At 40.5% G+C, this 12,538-nt stretch overlaps 1 protein-coding gene across 3 annotated transcripts in view; it reads right to left on the reverse strand.

The window, feature by feature from the left end:
* AKAP11 (A-kinase anchoring protein 11) overlaps positions 1-7,160 on the reverse strand; it is a 44,227-nt gene extending 37,067 nt beyond the window's left edge. For 2 of the 3 annotated variants that reach the window (XM_072410293.1, XM_072410279.1), the window contains exon 1: positions 6,931-7,160. The gene's annotated coding sequence lies outside the window, so the exon portion shown is untranslated. Of the gene's footprint in view, positions 1-6,829 lie in introns of all 3 variants that reach the window. The other variant, XM_072410287.1, reaches the window with a different exon arrangement.
* Positions 7,161-12,538: the final 5,378 nt, after the last annotated feature.

Consider the following 12,538-nt stretch of genomic DNA (forward strand, 5'->3'; position numbering starts at 1 on the left):
TTTGGAAAAGGTAAATAGTGGGGTGAGGTGTTAGCAGGGTAGAGGGTAATCCGAGTTAAATTGCAGGAGCACCCCTATTCTTACAGCTCATGTAACAGTATCAATAAATAGGATACAATCATTTGACATATACTAATTCCATTTTTTATCCATATTCTAGACAACAGTTGAAAGTCATTATGACAAACATACTAAATATAGGAGTGTTACACTAGTTATTTATAAACGTTCACCAGGAGAGCAGGTAATAATGCAGGGGTGTCAAACTGAAATGCACAGTGGCCCAAAATAAAAAAGTTTGGAAAAGCTCGTGGACCAACGTTGATATTTAAAAAAATATCTACAATTGAGGAAGATCACTAATGAATATCAGCAGAGGAGGGGAAGCTTGTGGGTCCTGATTGACGAGCCAGCAGAGCATTCTGGGATCTGTAGTATCAGCTGTGCATGCACTGTCTAGCGGTGGGCCAGCTCTAGTAGGCATTTGGTATTTTCTTGGGAGCCAAATAAAATTACAGTGCAGGTCAGTTTTGGCCCACGGGCCTGAGTTTGACATCCCTGTAATAATGAGTCACTAAGGGCCTTTCTATGTAAAGCCATTTACCAGTCTAAGCTATTCACAACAGAACAAGTATTTTAACTTCCCTATTCAAACTTCTGCATTTTACTCACATTACTTTTGTCATATATTTTCTAGGCGAGTTGTGACCTGCAGACCTGTAAATGGGGATATAATTAGTTAATTTATGTGATATACACAAATGTCTACCCCTAATGCAGTCTGTTAGTAATTTTTAAGTGTATCAACAAACTCAAGAGCCTAGGTTTTCATCCAGGCAAAGCAGTGCAACAATAAATTGTAACTTAGATAAGGTATTCTCAACTCCACCAACTTTTGTTTTTTTTGCTTCAAAAAGCAGATGCATTACACAGCACTCTTGTGATATTCTTAAGTCAAGATGAATCAAAGTCTCCATTCTTTTCAGAAACACATATTATGGTTGTAAATTGCTCTAATGAACTGTATGTACAGTACATTCAGCATCACATTGCATTTATCTGAACAGCTTACTAGCTCTCTCAATTAGCTTGTAAACTATCCTGGTAAACAAAAACTGCCATGGTACAAGAGAGTGCTAAAAAGTTCACATTGGGGTTTTCACTCATTATTTAGGTACCCAGAAGCTGTCAGCCAAGTGGGTGCCAAAACGTTTAAAGGAAGGTATTGAACGCTCTTCTGATGAAGTAATGACAAGCTGTAAGACATCTACCTAAACTATGTAACCCCAGGACATGCCACAAATCCAGTGTGTTAAGAATAACCATTAGAGGATTTTTAATATTGAACACCCATTTATGTACACTTTGGCCAAAACAAATGCCCAAGCCAATGAGGCAGTGTTATGATCTGGGGGCTGCTTCAGCTGGTCAGGTCTAGGTTCAGCAACAATGTGTGCCAAAAATGATGTCAGCTGACTACCTGAATATAGTGAATGACTAGGATTCTCCATCTATAGGTTTTAATACACCCTAATGGAATGGGCAGACGATGGCAAGATTCATCGACTTAAATTATGAAAGAATGGTTCAGGGAGCATGAGACATCATTTTCACACATAAGGGGGCTGCCACAGAGTTCAGACTTTAACCCTATTGAAAATCTTTGGGATGTGCCAGAACAGTAGTCGCCAACATTTTTGAACCAGCGGAAGAAACTTCCTCTTTAGTGACGTCATGATACCAGAACACGCCCACTCTTTTATCACAGGTCTGAGTCTCTGGACACAATCCACCCACTACCCTGAGCATATGATCTGTATGGGGGACGTGGTTCGCAGCTCTAGCCGGTGTGTCTCCTCAGCGGGATCCTTTTCCTAACCCCACTCGGGGGTACACCGGCCAGAGCCACGGACCACCAACATTTTCCATGGACCACCAGTTCGCGACCACTATGCTAGAAAAATTTTTTCACTGCGCCCGACTTTCCCATCATAAATGGAAAATCTTGGTGAAAAACTAATGCAAATCTAGACAGAAATAAATGTCATATTGCATAAGCTTACTGAAAGAATACTATGGCTAATGTAAGCCGTAATCAAAGGTACATATTCAGGTTCATTCTAAAAAATCAGAGTGGGTAACATTTTTTTTTAATTTTTGGCCAGGCAGTGTATGTTTCATTGCATGTTAGAAAGTCTCCGTTAGATGTGCTTTTGCCTCTATAAACTGCCACACAAGTAGTGCCTTTAGTGTGTTGGAGGAGTTGGCTGATACACACATCAGCTCTCAGCATATTGTCATAAGAAAAAGAAAGTACACCTTCTATTATTTGTAAGGACTTGCATATCAAGACATAAAACAATCCCCTGGTCCTTTGCAGGTCCTAAAATGAGTTAAACACAACAAATGACATTTACACTGTTATTAAACAAAGGCAAAACCTAGATGCAGTGTGCGAACAATTAGGTGCCCTTTAAACTTCCATTGCAATAAATGGGAAAGTTGCAGTTAGATGCTGCTAATCAAATGTACTTTAATAATTGATCATCAACATAATTGACCACTAAATGCTGAAATTTTGGCTGGTTTGCTAGTCCTGGAGAATTTAAGTGCGGCTCCCCATCAATCTGCAGGGTGGTTAATAGGCCACTCTTTTAAACAATTTGAAATCTCTCATCATAATGTGAGAAGGATTTTCACATTTAAGATGACCACAGTGGAAGTTCCTGCAAATTCAGAGAAAAAAATCAAGTCTCAGCTTATAAAATACTAAAGTTACCGACAGCACAATTAGAAGACTGAACAAGTATGGCTTTTTCGGAAGGGTTGCCAGGAGAAAGGCTCTTCTCTCTAAAAAGAACATGACAGCATGGCTTAGCTTTGCAAAGATGCATCTGAACAAACTAAAGTTCTGGAACAATGTTCTTTGGATAGACAAGAAAAAAGTGGAGAAGTTTGGCCATAATGAATAATCATATAATATAAAACTTTAAGGAGGGTGCAACTCTGAACATGGACAGATGTCTTTTTGCATAACTGCCTGTCCATGACCACCCCTAGGGAAGGTTCAGACTTGCAGCAGGAGCAAGCACACCACTCAGCCAGCAATATATCAGCATTGGCTCTCAAGGGACCAGTGCATGCAGATTTGACAGCAAGCGTCAGTGAGAGGTTCAGGACTGCTCCTTCATTATTAAATGGGCTTCCATTGATGGATGATTCATGTAGAGTCACTTTCAAGGCAGCAGTTTACTAGCATAAGAATGGAGTAACCACAATGCAACCTTACAACATTTTAGTGTACAGGTTACAAGAAACGCTCAACTTCAGAAACAATTATAAACTGTTTACTTTGTACATATTTATTTCTAAAATCAGCCCATCAGAGTATGAGTTTAGGATGTTCTGTGTAACTGAGTGTAATGGCGGACATAATTATAAAAGCATGTGCAAACTGGTTCATTCTATAAATGCTTCAGAAGGCGACAATAAAAAAAGCAACTGCAGAATCTCTGTAGATTTGGGTAATGACAAAGAAAAATCTAAGATATGTGACTTTACAATGATGCAGTAGTAATCCAGCAAACAAATCTCATCACTGATGCTGGATTGGCCTAGTTTTTGACCAGTGCACAAAAGATAATGCCTTCATAAGCAGCACAATTTTATGCACCATACATTCATTGTATACACATGGTCCAAGCAATACAAAGCTGAAACACAAACTCAAATGTTCAATAGTACATTGCAGGCACTGTCCATGCAGAAGAGGGGGAGTCATTGAGCTACTTCCTTCTGATGGTATATTAAATGTAATAGGGTTCAGGAAAGATTCCTTTTTAAAGAAAACGTTCACAAAATTAGCTTTGAGGGCAGATGATTCTCGTCTGATAATCACCTCAGGGGTGATATGGGAGAAGAATGTGGCATGTGTACAGCGCTTATTGTCCGAATGGCCGCCCTGGCGGATCCAAGGACAACGAAAGATCGTAATGAAACTGAGGGGGAGAGAGCACAGCAAGGTGCCGCTCCTTGCTCCCCCTCTCCCCTCTCCATAGAGCAAAAGGTGCTTTATGTACAGAGCTTCATGCATCATTCAGTCTTTTGTTGTTGGAAAAAATTGGAAAGATCCTTTTCAAGGACAATCATTGCACATGTGTACCCAGCCTTAGATATTACATTTTACAATTTTCCTGGAATGTCCTACACCCATACTATTAAAACCAAAAAAAATATTTTAAATAAAATGTATTCTTATCATTACTCTTTATCTTTATCTTCCTAATATTTGTTTTTTGGTGTTAAAAAATAAAAATTATTAAATAAAATGAATAAACATAGAATCAAATGCTTACATTGTATTTACCATAACATTACTCTAAAGCTAGGCTAGCTCTGATCAAAAGTTTGCTGCATTTTCTTTAATTTTAAGCAACTCTTGCACCTATTCATAACACCGTAAAGATTGTAGGTTATTTTCCTACTACTCCTGCAAACATCGCCAAACCATTTTCTAAAAGTGCCGAGTAAATATATTCCAAACACATCAAGACAATAAATTGTGTGTGCCAGCAAAATGGCAAAACAATACTATATCCCTATTTATTTGTACAGCGCTGCGTAATATGTTGGCGCTATATAAATCCTGTTTATTATTAATTGAACTGTTTAATAAACATCAAGCTATATAAAAAAGCCTATATACCTCATCAGTATGGAGTTACCTGTAAAAAATGGCCTTAGAAGTATTCTCCCAGCTCCAGTGTGCACAGCAATACTCAACATGTTCTGCAGACATCATTTCTACACCCTATGATTAGGTTTGTACTCATATGTGTTTGTGTAATGGCCATGGTTTTTTGTGAAGAACGCATAGGTCTGAAAAGACCCTCAAGGTTTTCTAACATTGACATGGAAATCAAGAGTTTACTCTGACTTGACCTAAGAAGGGATAAGAAAATAGGTAAAAAGAATCAGCCAGATATTAGCATTTTAGGTTTGTTAGAATGGAAACTCCCTGGTTTCCCCAAAACATCTCTGGTATTATAAAAATTTACTGAGGAAGATGAGTATACATAAAAAAGATATGTATACTTTAATATATTTGTTGTTAAAGCAGAACTAGGGCCAAATAAACATAAACTCTTGCATCCCAGCCCATCCCAGCATTACAGAGTGGCATTCACTGGTCTCCTACATCCATATAGAAAAAAGGCTGAAGTTTAATCTGCTAATATTTTGTCTCCACTGGTACATTTTCACCTTTGTCAAGATACTAATGAAACATTAAAAAAAAAGAACCTTTGCATTTTCATGATACGCCCCAGTGATGTAACAAGCCGGTCTCTGTGCCTTTCAATGCAATAAAGCCAGATAAAAGGGCCAGCAGAGTTCTGTACATAGCCTCCTAAAAACAACACAGCACCCTGTTGCTGCACTCCTCTCTAAAGCTCTGATGCAAGCAGTGGGCTGGCTTTTTAGAGTAATGTTACATAGTTATATAGTAAGTAAGTCCATCAAGTTCAACCACTAGGGCAGGCATGTCAAAAGTCCGGCCCAGGGGCCAATTGCAGCTCGTGTTTAGATTTCCATCGGCCCCTAGCCTCTGTCATAAAATCAATAATATGCGGCCCGCCGGCACTGTTGACCACAGTATAAAATGCACGCATACCAAAAAAAGCTATTTTATATTTCATTTGAGTTGATCAACCGCCTTGCAATTATCAGCCCGCTACTCGGCAGGATGGGAGTCCTGGATGGCAGGATGGGAGTCCCCATGTGTGCACAGGGAATCCCCTACATCATTATAGTGGACACGTGCTGTGCAGGGACCGCACGGACCAGGCCCATTCTCTGATTTAAAGAACGTGCTGTGCATGGAGCTCGCACTGACACCTGACTCTGTGTGCATAGAATAACTCACGTCACCCTGCTGGGCATGTGCAGTGCGCAGACCACTAACTCTGAGTACGTGCTGAATGGTCGGCACCCACAAATTTTCACCTCACCACATCTTGCCCTCTTTGCAAAACGTTTGGACACCCCTGCATTGAGGACATAAACATATCCCAGATTTATATCTATATTATATAACCCTGTAAGACATAGTTGGTCAAGAGGAAGGCAACAAAAAAAACCCTGGTACAATTTGCTTCAACAGGGGAAATAATTCCTTCCAGATTCTTTGAGGCAATCGGATGTTCCCTGGATGAACTGTCACTGTTATTTTTACTTTAAAGCCTTAATACCCAGTTAAAACTTAGTTACCCAGAAAAACCATTTCCTAAGGGAGCCGATTCAACATTTTCACAGACTTTACAGTGATGGAAAGATGAAACTACCTGGTTGGGTGGGTATCAGTCTGGAGGAATGCTCTATCCTGGACAGGCTGTATTTGCATGGAAACTACCCTAGATTACTCTCACATGATGCTGAATCTCTATGACTGAATGTAATGATTTCCAATAGATAAAAGGGGCGGAAAGGAGCTGGATGATACTGGATGGCCATCAGCCTGGAAATAAGGTAGGATCTATGTGACTTGCTGCAGTTTCTAATGCACAGAATAAAGGCAATCTTGGAGGTCAGCTTCAAAGGAGGGAATGAATAAATCACATTGCTGGTACGTGTAGCTATGACAGTAGCCCTGGCTGCTATGATGTACTTGTCTCCCTCCAGCCATGTTGTGTATATATCATTGTAGAAATGGAAGAGACCAGAACAGGTCATTCTGCCCATAGAGGTGCCCAGGCCTCCCAGGAAGGAATGACCAGCCCTGGCATTCAGCAGGGCCATACAGGGGATTACACAAATCTTCAAACCCTCTTACCTCCCATGGAGCACACAAGCAGCTGCCACTGATTAGTTTACATGTAGCTGGCTGGCCAGTGAAAGGGTTAATGCAGATTGATAAGTGACAGCCGTCATTACCATAGGAGCTCCCGGCCAGGCCCCCCCACTGACTGCTCCTCCCGGATAACAGCTGCGGCCCAGAAGATTCCTCCTGCCTGCTCTCCCCCAGTCCAGGGCAGCGGCAGTTCAGGAGCCCGGAACACGTTCACGTAGCAGCCGCATCACCAACACAGCCCGATCCCGTACCAGCTTCAGCTGCGCAGCTGACGGAGGTGTTGTGATTCCAGCCACTGACGGCTTTGACGTCATCATCCGGCGCGTTGTCTGTGGCGCATTGATTGGCAAAAGGCGTAAAGGTTGGCATGGGTCCCTGTCTGGATGAGCTGTATCTCCGGGTTAATACACATATTCTAGTAATATTTAAACGTTAAAGAGAATGTAGACTGTATGCAAGTCACAGGGTATCAACCGAAAATCATGTTTTATGAATTTACTGACTTTGATTTAAATCAGGGTTTCCAAATACAAGTTGAGGCCTGCATTAAAAAACAATGTGTGCTTTACCCACTTCATGTTGTATGTCAAAGTAGCATTTACCTGGCTGAAAAAATGTTATAAAAGATATGAGAGGCGGGGTGACTGCTAGTAAAAAGCTGTGTGTGTGCAGTACTGTATAAATCATTCTTTCCAGGACCAATTAGGTATCATCTGAGGTGTTGTCCTAAAAAAGAAGAGGGGGGGCACGGTACTATCCATGGCGAGCATGCATGTGCATCATTGTTATGTAAATGCCTCATTCCTGAAAAAAGTGAGGGCACGGCGTGCTTGCCCCACTACACCCCTGAGTATAATAGAGCAATTATTGAAATATACAGGTTTTACCATAATGTGCAGGGGGTGTTATTTCCTTTGTAAAGTGCCCCCTTCCAATACTGCAGTGTCCACAGTTTCCATCTTTCATGGCTTTCCTCTTCTTGTTTACCTCGGGACCAGTTTGATTGGCTACATTAGGATAACATAACTGTTTATTCATCCCACCATTTACTTTTAGCATGCTGGGCTATCATTGTACACATCAGATAAAAATGATAGCAGCCTGGAAAAGACTACCTACAGGATATTTTCTACTAGACATGGGTCCCCAGAACCACATTGTAGTGCTAGACCAGGATACAAATGAAACAACAGAATTCCTCTTTTAGGTAGAATTGTGGTAGAATGAAGACATACAGCCAATGGGACATGCTTTACAGCAAGATTGGGATTCTTCTAGTACAGGGGTAGGCAAACGTTTATGGCCATTAGGCCATTTCAGGGGTGGGCTGGAGTTCATTAGCCCGCCCTAATGGCTCCCCCCACCACCAGGAAACACCCCGGGAAGTGAAATCCCTCCCCTCCTTATGCATTGAAAAGGAAAGGGATTTCCCTTCAGGGAGCCTTCCCTATTTACCGCGCCGGCGGAATATCGCCGACCGCGGTAAATAGGGGGGAAACAGCAAGGAGGCGGCTCTGATAGTTCCTAATGCCCCTGGCAGAACTGGCTGCGGGTTGCCGGCAGGCATTATTCTGGATCAGCCAGGGGGCGTTAGGCCGGAACAAACTACCAGCTAGGCCATATCTGGCCTAAAGGCCGGAGTTTGCAGGCCCCTGCTTTAGTACATCCCCCTTTTACTGTCTAGGTCTTGGTGTTCACTTTAAAGTCTAATTTGAATCAATTTTTTATGGATTTACCAGATTTTTTTTTTTTTTTTTTAATTTCTACATATTCAACCATCTCTATCAACTAGAAGGCCTTTACTGGCAATTCCAGTAAGTGGAGATCTAGCACTAAGAACTTCTGCTCTCTGGTCCCATTTATAGAATTACCCTAAAAGTATATTAAAGGTAATTTATTCATAGGAGATGCTTTTCTGACTACTTGTTGCTATAGTGATGATGGCAGAGAATTCAGGACATAGGGGCAGTACGAAATCTAAGCATACAATATTTATATATATTAAAAGCAGAATGTAATTACCAACACCTAGTGACTGATAGATCTGGATAACATTCAGTCTACAGGCCATGGCATACTATTGGAATGCGCAATCCATTACTATTTAGATAAATTGACACCAACATCTTAAATGTAAAATCTGTATTGTTACCACAGTAGTGTAAATAGAGTCTTTGGGGTCTATTCATAAAGTACTGAATTTGACATTTGCCAAACATTGTAGGGATGAGAATCTTCCATATCCATGTGTTTTGACAGTAAAGGATTTTCCATTAGAGAATGTTTGGGGAATGTTAAATTCTTTACTTATAAATAAATAGAACCCTAAATGTTTTTTGTAATATACATTGTACAACTGAATGAGAAATATTCATTTAGAATGGTGATAATAAATTTGTATTGGACTTGGATATTTTTAAATTCTATTCTTAGCAAATTCTCAAAGATTTAGCCAATGATATTACGATCTAACTGTATACTTTACTGACTCGTCATAAAAAAGGTTTTGTGGGCTTTCGAAAGATTAAATGCTTTTTTAACATTTTGTTAAGGGTACATGTTCAGTCGCAGGCTGGGGTAGAAACCTGTAAGTTTTACTGAACAACTAGGTCTACCGATCTGATCAGGGTGAAGAATAATAAGCTAATTTGTAACGTGTATGACCAGCCTAAACATGTGAAAGAGGAGTGTATCAGCATTAGAGGGCTCCCTTAGGTCTAGTTGACATAGATGGTTGTAAAGAGGTACAAGCCACCACATAAAGTACTTATTGTTTAAAAAGCACCTAGCAGAACTTCCTACCTATTACATAATGACTTACCATCCCTCTACACATAACACTACTACACCTTTGCTAAAACCAACCAAGCAGTTGCTTATATGTAAGCCTACACCAGGAGTTTGGCTCCTCCTGGAACTAGAAGCTTCTAAAGCTAATTTCATTAATTACCTCCATCTAAAGCATGCTATGATACTATGTATTACACCAGGGGGCAGCAAACTTTTTGGACTACTAGGCCATTTCAGGAGGTCAACAAGGCATGCTAGGCCAGAAGAAACAAGGTGTCCAAGGAAAGGTTTTTTCCAACCCTGACTGCAAGCGAGCAGCATTCTTCCACTTCTTCCACTCATCTGCGGTGTAGTCTCTGTCCGCTTGCTTGGCATTGAAATACCTCTTGAGATTCAACCACTTGAAAGTGCTGTTGGTATCTTTGCACACTAAACACAGGGCTTTGTTGCCACATTTGACAAGGAATAATTCATCTGTCCATTAGGGGTTGAAGACAGAATGTTCGAGGTCAACCTTCCGGAGACTGGTAGCTGCGAGTTGCTTCTGTTCTTTAGGCATAGTAATTGGGGTTACTGTGCGGGAACTTGATGATATTGCGACAATTCAATTAGGCCGGATCAAACAATAAATAACTAGGGGGGGAATTAGGCCGGACTGGAATACTGGCTAGGCCATATCCGGTCTAAAGGCTGGAGTTTGCTGGACCTCTGTATTACACTAAGGAACCACTACAATTAGTTACCTTTATATTGATAATGTATTGTATTGTATATCAAATGTTTTACTCACACCATTTAGCCACACTCCTTCTGGTCTCATTCTCCACTGAAGAAGCCCAATGGGGCAAAACGCATCAAGATTGAGACAGTCATGATTAAGGACAGAGACTACACTGCATCATCTTTATTCCCTTTTTTGACACCTGTTTGATCACTGTATATTGTAACAAATATTTTTGTGTGTGTATAGTCTGCATAATCTTCCTAATACATATGAATCCTAAGAGCAACTCAGGAGTTGTTTGTCAAAAGTAATAAATACTTTTTATATATGACATATTGTACCTAAAACATTCATTTTAGGAGCCAAAAAATCCCTCTCTAAACTTTCTTAAATCTTTTCAATCAGACAATACTACCAACACTCTTACAACTTTTGTTGAAAGAGAAAAGGGGGAGTGAATGGCTTTCAGTAAAGCCTGGCTTGGGCTGGGAGGTATCATTAAATAGAAGCAGGAAAAAACAGTTGCAGGAATACAGACAAATAAAGCAGATGTGTTTTACAGATAGGCAGATTTTGGGTTCATAGACTGGGAAGAAAAAGAAGGTTAAGGGAAGGCACAGAGGATTTGCTACATTGTGGCAATCAGTTATTGTAGTATTTTACAAAACAAAAAAGCAAAGCGTTTGGTAATAAGAGTGAACGACAAACTCCTTGGAATTTGCAGTATAAGTGATGGGTATTCAGAGTAGCATGTATGGAAAGTTCCAGGAAATAAAGGCTGTTTTCTCATGCATTCCTTTCCTGTTGATGCTACACTAGTGACATCAACACTTTGCCTTAGCTGTCCCTAAGGATAGTTCCTAGGGGACAGCTTGGGTGCAGACAGAGGCTAGTTACATCAAAAGAAGACGTGGCAATAGGAACACAGAGACGTGAAGCCATGCATGTAACAAAAAGAGTTAGGCACTAGGTGTAACAGTGTGGTGGTGGACATTGCATACATAATGGGGGGTGAGTGGAGTTTATTGGTGATGTGGGTACTGAGGAGTAAGCTCATGTACAAGTTCAGGACATTCTTCACCAGTGGCATGAACACTTAGGCATTAGCTGCATGTGCTGGTGTGGATTGCACAGGAAGTGTAGTTACATGGAAGTGATCTATAAGTACTGGAATAAAAAATCTCACTAGATACATGGATACATAGAAGTCGGATGTTCCTGCTTGAGCACAAATATCACCGGTAACATGGATCCCTGGGCCCCTGGGAGTGACATAGTAAGATATAAAAATCTCACTGGTGGCAATAAATACTGGGGAGTTAGCTGTGTGTACTTTAAGAGGTTCTTACTAGCATAGCTAGTATGAGTGAGGTAAAGAGACACTGTCACTCTGCTGGTGCTATTGTGAAAGGGGAGCTCCTGACACTCATATACACCTCTTACCCAGGCTCCCTAGCAGCTCTGTGCTTTTTTTCCTTGCCAGAAAGAATGACATTTGTGTGAAAGTTTTTCTGCATGAATAAAAAACATTTAAAGTTGAAGTTTATTCTGCCTATATTATCTCCTCACTTGTTAGTTCTTCCTCCATCAACATGAAAATGAACTGTCTATTCTTGTTTTAGACTCAGATTCAGTCTCTGTGATTTTCTATTCAATTCTGGCAGATCAGGATGGGAGGGTCAGGCTGAGTGCTGCAAACATCACAGCACCCTGCCTTAGAACACAAAAACCCTGTACCCTGATACAATCAGTGGTCCAGCTCTTTGGAGAAGTATGCAAATATGAATAGGTGCATGTCAACCTGGAGAAGTGTTTTTTCTTTACATAATGCCAACAATGTGATGCTGAGTTTCCATGCAGTGGCAGGCCAAGGACAGTATGACTGGAGAGGAAAAAGTGAGAAAATTTTAGATGTCACCCAGACAGGACAGACAGGACATAAAGTGGAGTATATAAGGCTTTAGTTTTGCAGAGAAGTCTGTACAACTGTAAAATACTGAAAGTAAGGCTGGAGTTCAGATTTAACTAATAAAAGTATGTTCCATATCCCAGAAATATGTATTTTTTTCATGAGTTGGTATTTTAGCACCATTCCAAATGGCTTTGTTTTTGTTCTGCTCATACCAGCTTGAAGCTAACAACATTTTTAAGTGTAAAAAAGGAATGCAATAATCTTC

The sequence above is a fragment of the Pyxicephalus adspersus genome, chromosome 1 (assembly GCF_032062135.1).
Source record: "Pyxicephalus adspersus chromosome 1, UCB_Pads_2.0, whole genome shotgun sequence".
Taxonomy (NCBI): domain Eukaryota; kingdom Metazoa; phylum Chordata; class Amphibia; order Anura; family Pyxicephalidae; genus Pyxicephalus; species Pyxicephalus adspersus.